This window comes from Trachypithecus francoisi, unplaced genomic scaffold (assembly GCF_009764315.1).
Source record: "Trachypithecus francoisi isolate TF-2019V2 unplaced genomic scaffold, Tfra_2.0 Contig00523, whole genome shotgun sequence".
Lineage (NCBI taxonomy): Eukaryota > Metazoa > Chordata > Mammalia > Primates > Cercopithecidae > Trachypithecus > Trachypithecus francoisi.
This window is the reverse complement of record NW_022680698.1, coordinates 54,497-66,886: the sequence shown is the minus strand read 5'-3', so window position 1 is coordinate 66,886 and position 12,390 is coordinate 54,497. Positions and strand designations below refer to the sequence as shown.

General features: G+C 45.7%; 1 long non-coding RNA gene across 1 annotated transcript; it reads right to left on the bottom strand.

Annotated features, from left to right (window-relative positions):
* Window positions 1-139: 139 nt before the first annotated feature.
* On the bottom strand, window positions 140-7,078 carry LOC117085066. The gene is made up of 3 exons (XR_004437776.1): window positions 6,631-7,078; window positions 1,467-1,531; window positions 140-509 (listed from the first exon to the last, which is right to left on the bottom strand). It is a non-coding gene; the product is annotated as an uncharacterized LOC117085066 (long non-coding RNA).
* Window positions 7,079-12,390: the final 5,312 nt, after the last annotated feature.

The following is a 12,390-nucleotide window of genomic DNA, read 5'->3' as shown; positions in this document are numbered from 1 at the left end:
CCTGTGCTTGCCATCTGTCAGGATCCTCTTATGGAGAGGTATTAAACTCAAACAGTGCAAAGCTCAAAGGTTGATCTTATTTGCAAACATGCCTCTCCCACTCTCAGGAAGAGAGGCTTCATGAGAAACCACTCAGAAGTGGTGGTGTTTTTATTTAGTTTTTGGTTCTCTTTGAAAAAAAGAGAGAAAAAAGCAACATGTGTAAAAGACGTATTTTGGGGTCTGACCAATTTCCAAGGTAAAACCTCCCCCCTGTTTTCTGAGCACTGAGCTCCCACAGACAGGGATGAGCCTCTGATGCTTTGCTTGCACAACGTGTCACAGCAATGGGACCAAGGATGGCACCGAGTCAACCCATCTGATGCTTTCTTCAGGTGTTTCAGAAACAGGGCAAAGGGAGTCTGGTTAAGTTGGGTTGTTCCCTTGAACAGGGATGTTGGATGTTGTAGACTTGGAAGCTATGGGATGGCGTCTTTTCCCACGTGGATAGAGAAGTACAAAGTGCCCATCTGCAGAGAGAGACAGAGAACTGTGAATTCCACGTGCAGGAGGAAAGGAATTGTAAGGACTTGGGGTGGCGGTGAAGCGTGTGGGTGGGGGAGGCTGGCAGAGAGAGCTGTGTGTACTTCCACATTTCTTGGTAGATTGCAAAAATGGCCACAGATTTTTCCCTTCCTAGTAAGAGGTGGCGTCAACTTCCCCATCCCTTGAATTTGGCCAGTCATGTGACTTTGGCCAATGAAGTCCTGTCTGTGGCAGAAGTGATGGCATGTTCACTTTGACTTGAGACTTAAGGGGCCTTGCAGTTTCCACTTTTACTCTTGGAATCTTTTCTCTGCCATGTGAACAAGCTTGGGTCACCCTGCTAGAGGATGAGAGACAACATGAAGGAGAGGCCAGTTGTCCCAGCTATGAGGTTATGTTAGTCCACACAGCCCCTGGGCAATCTGCCAACTGACCCCAGATGCAGGAGCGAGCCCTGCAGAGACCAAAAGAACTATCTAGCTGAGCCCAGCCCAAATGGATGACCCATGAAATTGCAAGCTAAATAAATGACTGTTGTTTCAAGCCACTGAATTTTGGGGAAGTAGTTTGTTACAAAGCAAACACTGACTGTCACACCTATGGATTGCTGAAAAATTTCATAGGTCCTTATATGAAACTGTTCATTTTAGTTTTTCCTGAGCTACTTCAGTGAGTTTCTTTTGCATGGAGCCCAAGAGGTTTATGAAATATAGACTGCTTGTTTAGGTGGCTTCCAGGAATTTGATGAGCTGGACAGATGGGGTGCTGGCAGTTGGCAAAGGGAGAGAAAAACAGCTCCTGGAGCTCTCCACAGGAGGGGAACATCTCACAGACAAATGACCAGGGAACCAGGAGGGAGAAAGTCACAAATGGAATCTCTACCCAGGAACCTCATTCTGTTTCCAAACCTAGGATTTCCTTCACACCCTTCCTGGTATTACCTCTTCAGCTGACAGGAGTGTTGCCCACATTTCAGCTGCATACTCCTATTCTCTGCCTGTCAGTCCTGTAGTGGGGGGGTGGGGAGAGACAGAGAGAGAGAATGAGAATCATCAACTGAATTATTATCTGCTCCCCAAATTAATATGTACTCCTAACCCTCCAATGTGACTATATCTGGAGATAGATTCTTCAGACACAATAAGGTTAAATGAGATCATGAGAGTGGGGTCCTGATCCAATAAGACTGGTGTCTTTATAAGAAGAGAAAGAGACACCAGGGATGAGCACAGAGAAAAGGTCACGTGAGGACACAGCGAGAAGGTGGCCTTCTGCAAGTCTTGGAGAGGGGCACTATGGGACATCAAACTGGCTGCCACCTTGATCTTGGACTTCCAGCCTCCAGAACTGTGAGAAAATAAATTTTTGTTGTTTAAGCCCCCCAGTCTGTGGCCTTTTGTTACAGCAGCTGGAGCAAACTAATACAATCATCATCATCACATGGCTGAGGTTTATTGAAGGCTCATCACATTCCAGGCACTGTTCACAGCTCATGACTCCCACCATTTTACTTAATCCTCACTCCTGTCTTTGGAGGAAAGTATAATCATATCCCTGGTTTTCTTTCTTTCTTTTTTTTTTTTTATGGAGGATTTGGAAGCACAAATAAACAAGGCAAAGCAGCTTATTGCGTAAAGCAAATTACTGATAAACGTCTTACTTGTGAAATAACTATTCAGGGAAAGGAATGGAAAGGTTTGGTAGATGCAGGTGCGGACTCTGTTGCCCGGGCTGGAGTGCAGTGGCACTATTTCAGCTCACTGTAACCGCCGCCTCCCAGGTTCAAGCGATTCTGTTGGTAAAAGGCCCCCCAAAATCTGGCCATAAACTGGCCCCAAAACTGCCCATAAACAGTGGCCTGACCCTCCGGATCTTTCTTTTCCGGAGGACACTGGGTGAAAAGTAGTTGCCCCAGTGACTGTTCGAGCAGCGTCTCGAGCGACTGCTGTCAGTTCTGTTTAGGCAGGAATCCAGCAAGCTAGAAGAGAAGGGGATTTAGAGACTTGGCAGTTCCCTGTTAGAATACACCTCCCAGACCAACAGGGAAATATTATAGCTACATTTGAGCCTTTTCCTTTTAAATTACTCAAATAATTTAAACAAGCTATTAATGCTAAAAAAAAAATGTAGAAATAATCAGCGAGTCAGGCCACTAGATAGGGGAAAAAAGAAAACTGCTGATCCGGAAATATGTCCAAAATGTAAAAAAGAAAAGCACTGGGCTAATCAATGTCACACTAAGTTTGATAAAGATGGGAACCCGATTTCAGGAAACGCTATGAGGGGCCCGTCCTGGGCCCCGTTCCAAACTGGGGCATTTCCAGCTCAGGCCATTCCCTCACCCCTGTACAATGTCTGTCCCCTGCCACAGCAGGTAGTGCCGCAGTAGATTTATGCTGCACAAAAGCTGTGAGCCTTCTGCCTGGGGAACCCCCACAAAAGGTCCCAACAGGAATCTGGACCCTTGCCAGCAGGGATGATAGGATTACTTTTAGGAAGGTCTATTTTAAGTTTAAAAGGGATACAAATACATACAGGAGTCATTGATTCAGATTACAATTGGGAAATTCAAATTGTTATTATCTACTTCTGTTCCCTGGAAAGCGGAGCCAGGAGAGCGCACAGCACAGCTCCTGATTGTGCCGTATGTGGGAATGGGGAAAAGTGAAATGAAACCAACAGGAGGATTTGGAAGCACAAATAAACAAAGCAAAGCAGCTTACTGGGTAAATCAAATTACTGAAAAACGTCCTACCTGTGAAATAACTATTCAGGGCAAGAAATTGTAAGGTTTGGCAGATACAGGAGCAGACATTTCAATCATTTCTCTACAGCGCTGGCCGTCCGCGTGGCCAATTCAACCCACTCAATTTAACATAGCTGGAGTTGGTAAAGCCCCTGAAGTATATCAAAGTAGCTATATTTTGCATTGTGAAGGGCCCAATGGATACCTTGGGACTATTCAACCAATTATAACTTCTGTACCTATAAATTTATGGGGGAGAGATTTGTTACAACAATGGGGAGCACAAGTTCTAATTCCAGAACAATTACATATCCCTCAAAATCAACATATGATGCATGAAATGGGGGATGTCCCTAGTATGGGGCTAGAAAAAAACTTGCAAGGTTTGAAAGAACCACTTCAAGTGGAAAGACAAAATTCCCACCAAATATTAGAATATCATTTTTGATGGTGGTCATTGTTAAGCTTCCAGAACCTATACCTTAAAATGGTTAACAGATAAGACAATTTGGATAGAACAATGGCCGCTGAGTAAAGAGAAACTGGAGGCTTTAGAGGACTTAAAATTGGCCTTTAATAGTTATAGATTTAAAAGACTGTTTTTTTACTATCCCCTTAGCTGAGCAAGACTGTGAACGGTTTGCATTTACAATTCCTACGGTAAATAACCTGCAGCCTGCTAAGTGTTTTCATTGTTTTACAGATGGGGCTAGTCATGGTAAAGCTGCTTATTTTGGCTAGAAAAGTCAAGTTTTCCAGACGCCTATACTTCAGCTTAGAAAGCGGAGCTGGTAGCTGTAATTGAGGTATTGACTGCTTTTCATATGCCTGTTAATGTGATTTCTGATTCTTTATACGTGGTGCATTCCACACAGTTAATTGAAAATGCTCAGTTATGATTTCATACAGATGAACAACTGATGACAAAAAAGAGGGAGAAACAGGGATTACGGGACAGCCCATATACAACTGAACCTAGCATTATCAACTATACATTTTTTGAACCTGCCCAAAGGCCAGATGTTATCAGCAGCTGAACAGCATCTACAGAAACCAGTTGCAAAGACAGAAGCAGAACAATTGGTTTGGTGGAGAGATCTGAGAACAAAAAGTTGGGAAATAGGTAAAATAATAAATTGGGGTAGAGGTTATGCTTGTGTTTCTCCAGGTCAAAATGAACAGCCGATTTGGATACCATCAAGACACCTGAAACCTTATCATGAGCCAGATGCTGAGGAAGAGATTCCGGGAGGATCCCAAGGACCCCCCGGTTGCAGCCATGTCGAGGCTGACACTGAGGAGGACCCCAACTGTCACGAGCAACACCCATCGAACACAGCCACCCACCTGGGGACAGATCAAGAAGTTGTCACAGATGGTGGAAGAAAACCTGAGGAAAGTGGGACAACGAGTCACAATGAGGAATGGTATCTGTGATACTGGTGATCACCATTGCCATGAGTATTCCTTAAAGAAGGGCTGACACAGAGAACATTATACTTATTAGGCATATTTATCAATCTTGGCTGGCAATAATGCCTGGATGTAATCACTCTATGACACAGTTACACCTGCTTTCTGATCTCAGTATTTACCATAATAAATCTGCTCCTATAATTGAGGCATACCACCCTCAAAAACCTATTTGTAAACAAAATAGAACCTGTCAGAAAAAATGAACGTACTTGTTTAGGAAGATTGCATTGCAGAACAGGCAGAGGTGCTGCACAACGACTCCTATGGAATCATTATTAATTGGTCCCCTAAGGGGATGTTTAGCTTAAATTGCACCTCTCAGTCTGCGTGCCACGGCCACACTATGTTCAGCTGGTCTGAACAAAATGGTCAGATGGTAAAAATGGCAAGAAGTACAGCAAGAGTTCCTATTATCTGAAACCATGGCGGTATAGTGGCACCTCAACCTCAAATGATATGACCCGCTCTAGGAGCTTAACAGAAGGATTTGCAGAAACTATTAATAGCTCTTCATAAGATCAAAATTTGGGAAAGAATAAAAAGGCATCTAGAAGGACACACTACAAACCTGTCTTTGGATATTGCAAATTAAAAGAACAAATATTTAAAGCATCTCAAGCACACCTGACCTTATTGCCAGAAAGTGGAATGATTGAAGTTGCTGCAGACAGATTAGCAGCTAGTAACCCATTAAAATGGATGAAAACACTTGGAAGCTCTGTGATTTCAATGATCCCTGTGCCTTTAATCTGTGTTATTTGTCTTTGTATAGTCTGCAGATGCGGACCTGACGCCTGTGAGAAGTAGCTCACCGTGACAAAGCTGCCTTTGCTTTATATCACTTTGCAAATCAAATAAGAGGGACACGTTGGGAACAGGCCTCCCCAAAATCTGGCCATAAACTGGCCCCAAAACTGGCCATAAACAATATTTCTGCAGCACTGTGACTGTTCATGATGGCCATGATGCCCAAGTTGGAAGGTTGTGGGTTTACTGGAATGAGGCCAAGGAACACCTGGCCCACCCAGGGCGGAAAACTGCTTAAAGGCAGTCTTAAACCACAAACAACAGCATGAGCGAGCTGTGCCTTAAGGACATGCTCCTGCTGCTGAAAACTAGCCACATCCATCCCTTTATTTCAGCCCATCCCTTTGTTTCCCATAAGGAATACTTTTAGTTAATCTAACATCTGTAGAAACAGTGCTAATGACTGGCTTGCTGTTAATAGATACGTGGGTAAATCTCTGTTCAAGACTCTCAGCTCTGAAGGCTGTGAGACCCCTGATTTCCCACTTCACACCTGTATATTTCTGTGTCTTTAATTCCTCTAGCACTGCTGGGTTAGAGTCTCCCCGACCGAGCTGGTCTTGGCACGATTCTCCTGCCTCAGCCTCCCCAAGTAGCTGGGATTACAGGTGTGCACCACCATGCCTTGCTAATTTTTGTATTTTTAGTAGAGATGGGGTTTTACCATGTTAGCCAGGCTGTTCTCAAACTCCTAGCCTCAAGAGATCTGCCCACCTTACTTAAGTAATAATATTTATTATTACTAGGTTGCAGATTGCTGGGGTGAGACAGGGCCTTCTGGTGGAAGGGGGCTGGGCTGGGGTCTCAAAGTCTAATCCTGCCCCTTGCTAGCCCTGCCATCTTGGGTAGGTGACCTGGTCCCCTCTTTGCAACTCACTTCCCTTCTTCCTAAAAGAAACCAATAGGGTCATCTTTTGTGGCAGAGTGGCATTCAAGAGTTCTCATGAGTTGGGTGCCCGAGCTGCATGGGCCCCAAACTGACAGGGTGGAAGCTCTGAGTGGGGCGACTTGGATTTGTAAGGAGACTCTCTCCTCCTTGTCCCTGGCCCGTGGTGAAGCCGCTGTCTCCAACGCACCTGTTAAAAGCAGCTTCCTCCAGGCAGGGGTGTGGCCGGAGCTGCTGTCCAGAGGACTCCTCATCTTGTATTCTGTCCAAGGATTGTGCAGAGAAGGTCTTCTCATCACATGTGGGGTCTTTATAGACCTATACAGTCACATCTGCAGCCCTGGCCCCACCCTGCAGGACCCTGCCCACAACAACCATGCCCTACCCTGGCCACTTCCCCACATGACTTACTGAGTTGCACCTCCAGCCGCATTCTTCTCTAGTATCAGGTCAGTGGTGGTGGTGGGTGGGGACCAGGCTGGGACAGGGTCCCTGGGGAGGGGGCTCTGAGGCTTTGCTCTCATTCTCTCACCCTACAATCCCCACCGGGAGATGGAGGGAGAAGCAGAATCGCCCGCTCCTGTCACTCACATCAAAGGTAAGGAATGGCCAAAGGTCAAGCTGGTAGGAGGTGACGGGGCTTTCTGCTGGCCTCCTGGCTTCTCCCCTGGACTCTGAACCACAGCTTTTCTCCTCTGTAAAATGGAGGCATTAATAATAGTGCCTGCCCCAGAGTCAGACAGGGCCGTGGACACAAGGCGCCTGGAGTAGTGCCTTGCCACATAGTAGGCGCTCAACAAATGGTAGTCACTATGAAGTCAATGTTAATTATAATTTGGTGTCTAGGATGTCCTGGAGGCACGTTTAGAATCCCATTATCAGGACCTCGCTCAGACTATATCCTGAATTTTAGATTCTAGAAGGATAAGCTACACTAGCTCCTTTTTCCTCACCCTTCTCACTCCCCGGGTCCATTCTTTCCTCCTCGAATAGTAATTATCGTGCTCAAACTAATAGCTGGTGTTTATTGAACACCTACTACATGCTGGACACAGCATTAACCCTGTAACAGGGTTGCCTAATTGAATCCTCATACCAACCTCGAGGGGTCGAGATGGGCATCTCCATTTTCCCATGATGCACAGGGGCTGAGTAACTCACCTACTGTCACACAGTCGTTCACAGGGGCTTTCTGCCAGTTTTTGGAGGCACCAACTCAGGGCCTTTGCACGAGCTGTTCCCTCTCCTTAGAACCTTACTCATGTAATCTCAGAGCTGACTGTATCTTATTATTTTGGCTTAATTCACACATATCTCAGCTCACTGCCAGTTCCGCCTCCCGGGTTCACACCATTCTCCTGCCTCAGCCTCCCAAGTAGCTGGGACTACAGGTGCCCACCACCACGCTCGGCTACTTTTTTGTATTTTTTGTAGAGATGGGGTTTCACCATGTTAGCCAGGATGGTCTCGATCTTCTAACCTCGTGATCCACCCGCCTCGGCCTCCCAAAGTGTTGGGATTACAGGCGTGAGCCACCGCGCCCAGCAAAAAAGGCTTTTCTTAACGCCTGCTGCAACTCGGTTCCCCAGCTCTTTGCTAGCAAGCCACACTGTTTTGTTTTCTTTACATCATTGACCGCTACCTTAGATGATTTATTTCTTTGTCCACTTGTGTTATCTGTCTCTACCTCCTTAGTCCCACCTCTCCAACTTGAATGTCAGATCCAGGAGGGCAGGGATGTTGTCTGGCTTGTGGCTGTGTCCCTAGTGACTAGAACAGTGCCTTGCACATAACAGGTCCTCAATACATGTTTTTGTTTTTGAGACGGGGTCTCACTCTATCAGCAAGGCTGGAGTGCAGTGGCACGATCATGGCTCACTGCAACTTTAACCTTCTGGATTCAAGCAATAATCCTGCGTCAGTCTCCTGAGTAGCTGGGACTACAGGTTCACACTACCATTCCCAGCCAATTAATTTTTTTTTTTTTTGTAGAGATAGAGTCTCACTATATTATCTAGGCTGGTCTCGAACTTCTGGGCTCAAGTGATCCTCCCGTCTCAGCCTCCCAGAGTGCTGGGATTACAGGCATGAACCACCTACCCAGCTTACATGTTTTCTTTTTAGTGAATAAATAAAGAGCAAGTGAGTGAAATGGGAGTGTTCAGACTTGAACTCAGATCTATCTGACGCAGAAACTCATGCTTTTCCCTCCCAGAGAGGTTCAGGTTCCACCCATGGGCTAAGGTTCACCCACGAGTCTCTAATAATAGTTGTCATCAGGTGACACAGTTATTCCTTTATTAGCATTTGCTAAAGTGCCTCTTTTATGGTTGGTCTGAAGTCCTCTAATGGAGTGATTAGCTAGGTCAGGAGACCACTGTAGGCAAAAAGTAAATATTAGCAATGCAATTAATAACCATCTGGGGTTTCTGCCGAGCCAGCACTCTCTTTTATCCAGGTAACAGCACCTGGAGTTCTCTTTTGGAAACCAACCTCCTCATGGCTCCAGGGAGGTGAGGGGCCCAGGACTGACCAGTCAGAGCACTTCATCCCCTGACAACAGTGATTTCTAGAGAGCTGGGCATGGCACCCAGAACAAGCCAAGGAGAAACAGTCTCTTAGGGATTTTTCTGGAACTCTGGGGAATAAAATAATTTTTCTTTTTTTCTGTTTTTAAAGCTTTATTTATTTATTTAGAGACAGAGCCTTGCTCTGTTGCTCAAGTTGGAGTGCAGTGGCGTGATCTCTGCTCACTGCAACCTCCAGCTCTCAGGTTTAAGAGAATCTCATGCCTCAGCCTCCAGATTAGCTGGGATTACAGGCATATGCCACCATGCCCGGCTAATTTTTTTGTATTTTTAGTAGAGATAGTCTTTCACTATGTTGCCCAGGCTGTTCTTGAACTCCTGGCCTCCAATGACCCACTTGCCTTGGTCTCCCAAAGTGGTGGGATTATAGGCGTGAGACACTGCACCCAGCCTAAAAGCATTTTTTCTTACTTCCGGGTTTGCTGAGCTGAAGAGATCTCAGTGTGTAGCTGCTGGGGGCCATCTTTCTATCATGAATAGAGAGGTTGCCTAAAAACACATATGAAAGCATAGTCAGTGCACGGAAAGAGAGATTTCTAATGGCATCATTTAAACACCTAGATTCAGCTGTACCTGATATCCATGCTGATCCTTCAACTTGTGTGCTATGCTGGTCTGTGTATTCTCATTGTTTCCACTGAAGTCAGTTTGTTTTGGGATTACTTTAAATCCCAAAAGAACTTTGATTGAGGCCAGGCGCGGTGGCTCACACCTGTAATCCCAGCACTTTGGGAGGCCGAGGCAGGCGGATCACCTGAGGTTGAGAGTTTGAGACCAGACTGACCAACATGGAAAAACCTCGTCTCTACTAAAAATACAAAATTAGCTGGGCGTGGTGGCATATGCCTGTAATTCCAGCTACTCGGGAGGCTGAGGCAGGAGAATCGCTTGAACCTGGGAGGCAGAGGTTTCAGAGAGCCGAGATCGGGCCATTGCACTCCAGCCTGGGCAACAAGAGTGAAACTCGGTCTCAAAACAAACAAACAAAAAACAAAACAAAAAAAAAGCACACTTTGAAAGGAAAAATGGAAAACAGAGCTTTGAAAGGATTTGACTCTCACTCTAGCTGAGATTCAGGCTGGATAAGGGAAGACTCTGGGGAAGAGATGGTGAAGCTGACCCCTGTGGGAGGAGGAGAACTTAGCAGGTCACTGTTTCTGAGAACTGCAGAACTCCATGCAAACCTCTGCATTAAGAGATGACCAAGGCCAGTTGTGGTGGCTCATGCCTGTAATCCCAGCCCTTAGGGAGGCCAAGGTGGGAGGATTGCTTGAGGCCAGGTGTTTGAGACCAGCCTGGGAAACATAACGAGACCCCATTTCTACAAAAAAATTAAAAAATTAGCTGAGCATGGTGGCATGCATGCGCCTGTGGGAGGCTGAGCTACTTAGCTATTTGGGAGGCTGAGGTGGGAGGATTGCTTGTGCTCAGGAGTGCGAGGCCACAGTGAGTTATTATTGAGCCAGTGTGCTCCAGCCTGGGTAACGGAAGGAGACTCTGTCACAAAAAAAAAAAAAAAAAGGAAAGAAAGAGATGATCAAACTTTAGCAGGGCGTCTAGCAGAATAAGGTCATGTTCTTAGGATGACTCCAGCCCCCCATTAAAATGCCACCTGAGAAAGCTCTACCTTGCCAGGAGAATTTACTGTCTGACCGAGCCAACCTCTGGCAATATACCCCTAATTTCCCTTTTCAGAACATTTACTAAAAAGGGCCTACAATTGTGAACCCTTCCTCTTTCAGAAGTGTGTGTATATTTATCTATATCCTACAACTCAGGGGTGTTTCTGGAGGATCTGAAAGCCATTCCTTTGAAGTAGAATCATCAGAAGGAGAGGACCTCCGTTTCCCAGTCTCTGTGGGAGGATAGAATTCTAACTATGACAATTGCTAACTAGCAGACACAGCTGGCCTAATCCCACTGACACTGTACAATTTTTTTTTGTTTTGTTTTTTGTTTTTTGTTTTTAGATGGAGTCTCACTCTGTTGCCCAGGCTGGAGTACAGTGACATGATCTCGACTCACTGCAACCTCTGCCTCCCAGGTTCATTCTCCTGCCTCAGCTCCTGAGTAGCTGGGATTACAAGTGCACACCACCATGCCCAGCTAGTTTTGGGGTTTTTAGTAGAGACAGGGCTTCACCATGTTGGCCAGTCTGGTCTCGAACTCTTAACCTCAGGTGATTCACCTGCCTTGGCCTCTGAAAGTGCTGGGATTACAGGCATGAGCCAGCCAACTTTTTATGATTTTTCCTTGCAATATGCTTCTCTCCCCATCCCTCATTCTGCCTTCTAGACACCCAGCCACCTCTGCAGGAATCTGAATGGACCTCAGCTCTTTCCCCTACTGCCAGTGGTTACTGAATAAGATCTTTTTCATAGCTTTAACTGATGTCCCACTTTGTTTACTGCAAACATTTCTCAAACCTCAGTGTTTCTCATACCACACTGGTAATTCTTTCCATATGCACACATCACATACACTTTTTTTTTCCTCTTTTGTTTTTGAGACAGTGTCTCCTTCTGTAGCCCAGGCTGGAGTGCGGTGGTGTGACCACAGCTCACTGCAGCCTTGACCTCTCGGCTCAAGTGATCTTCCTGCCTCATCCTCCTGAGTAGCTGGGACTATAGGCACACACCACCACGGCTGGCTAATTAAAAAAATTTTTTTGTAGAGTTGGGGTCTTCCTATGTTGCCCAGGCTGGTCTCAAACTCTTGGGCGCAAGTGATCCTCCTGCTTTGGCTTCCCAAAGTGCCGGGATTATAGGCCTAAGCCTCTACACCTGGCTACACTTTTTTTTTCTTTTGAGACAGAGTCTCACTCTGTCACCCAGGCTGGAGTGCAGTGGCGTGATCTCAGCTCATTGCAACCTCTGCCTTCTGGGTTCCAGTGATTCTCCTGCCTCAGCCTCCCAAGTAGCTGGGATGACAGGTGCCCACTACCATAATTTTTGTGTTTTTAATAGAGACAGGGTTTCAGCATGTTGGCCAGGCTGGTCTTGAACTCATGATCTCAAGTGATCCACCTGCCTCGGCCTCCCGAAGTGCTGGGATTACAGGCGTGAGCTACTGTGCCTGGCCTCTGGCTACACTTTTCTTTACTCAATATTTTTCTTTAAAAAATAAATTCACTCATTTTTTAAAACAATAACATCCACAAAATTATATATGAATATGCTAATTACATTTAAATGTAGATGACAGTAACAAAATGAAAATAAAACATAACTGTCCACATACCATGTGGAATTTTTTGGTGTGTCACCAAAAGAACAGGAGCCCCATAGGGAGGAAATAGTCATGACAATTGCTATGTATTTATGGAGAACTTGGCTCTGAGCCCGGTCCTACTCTTTGCATAT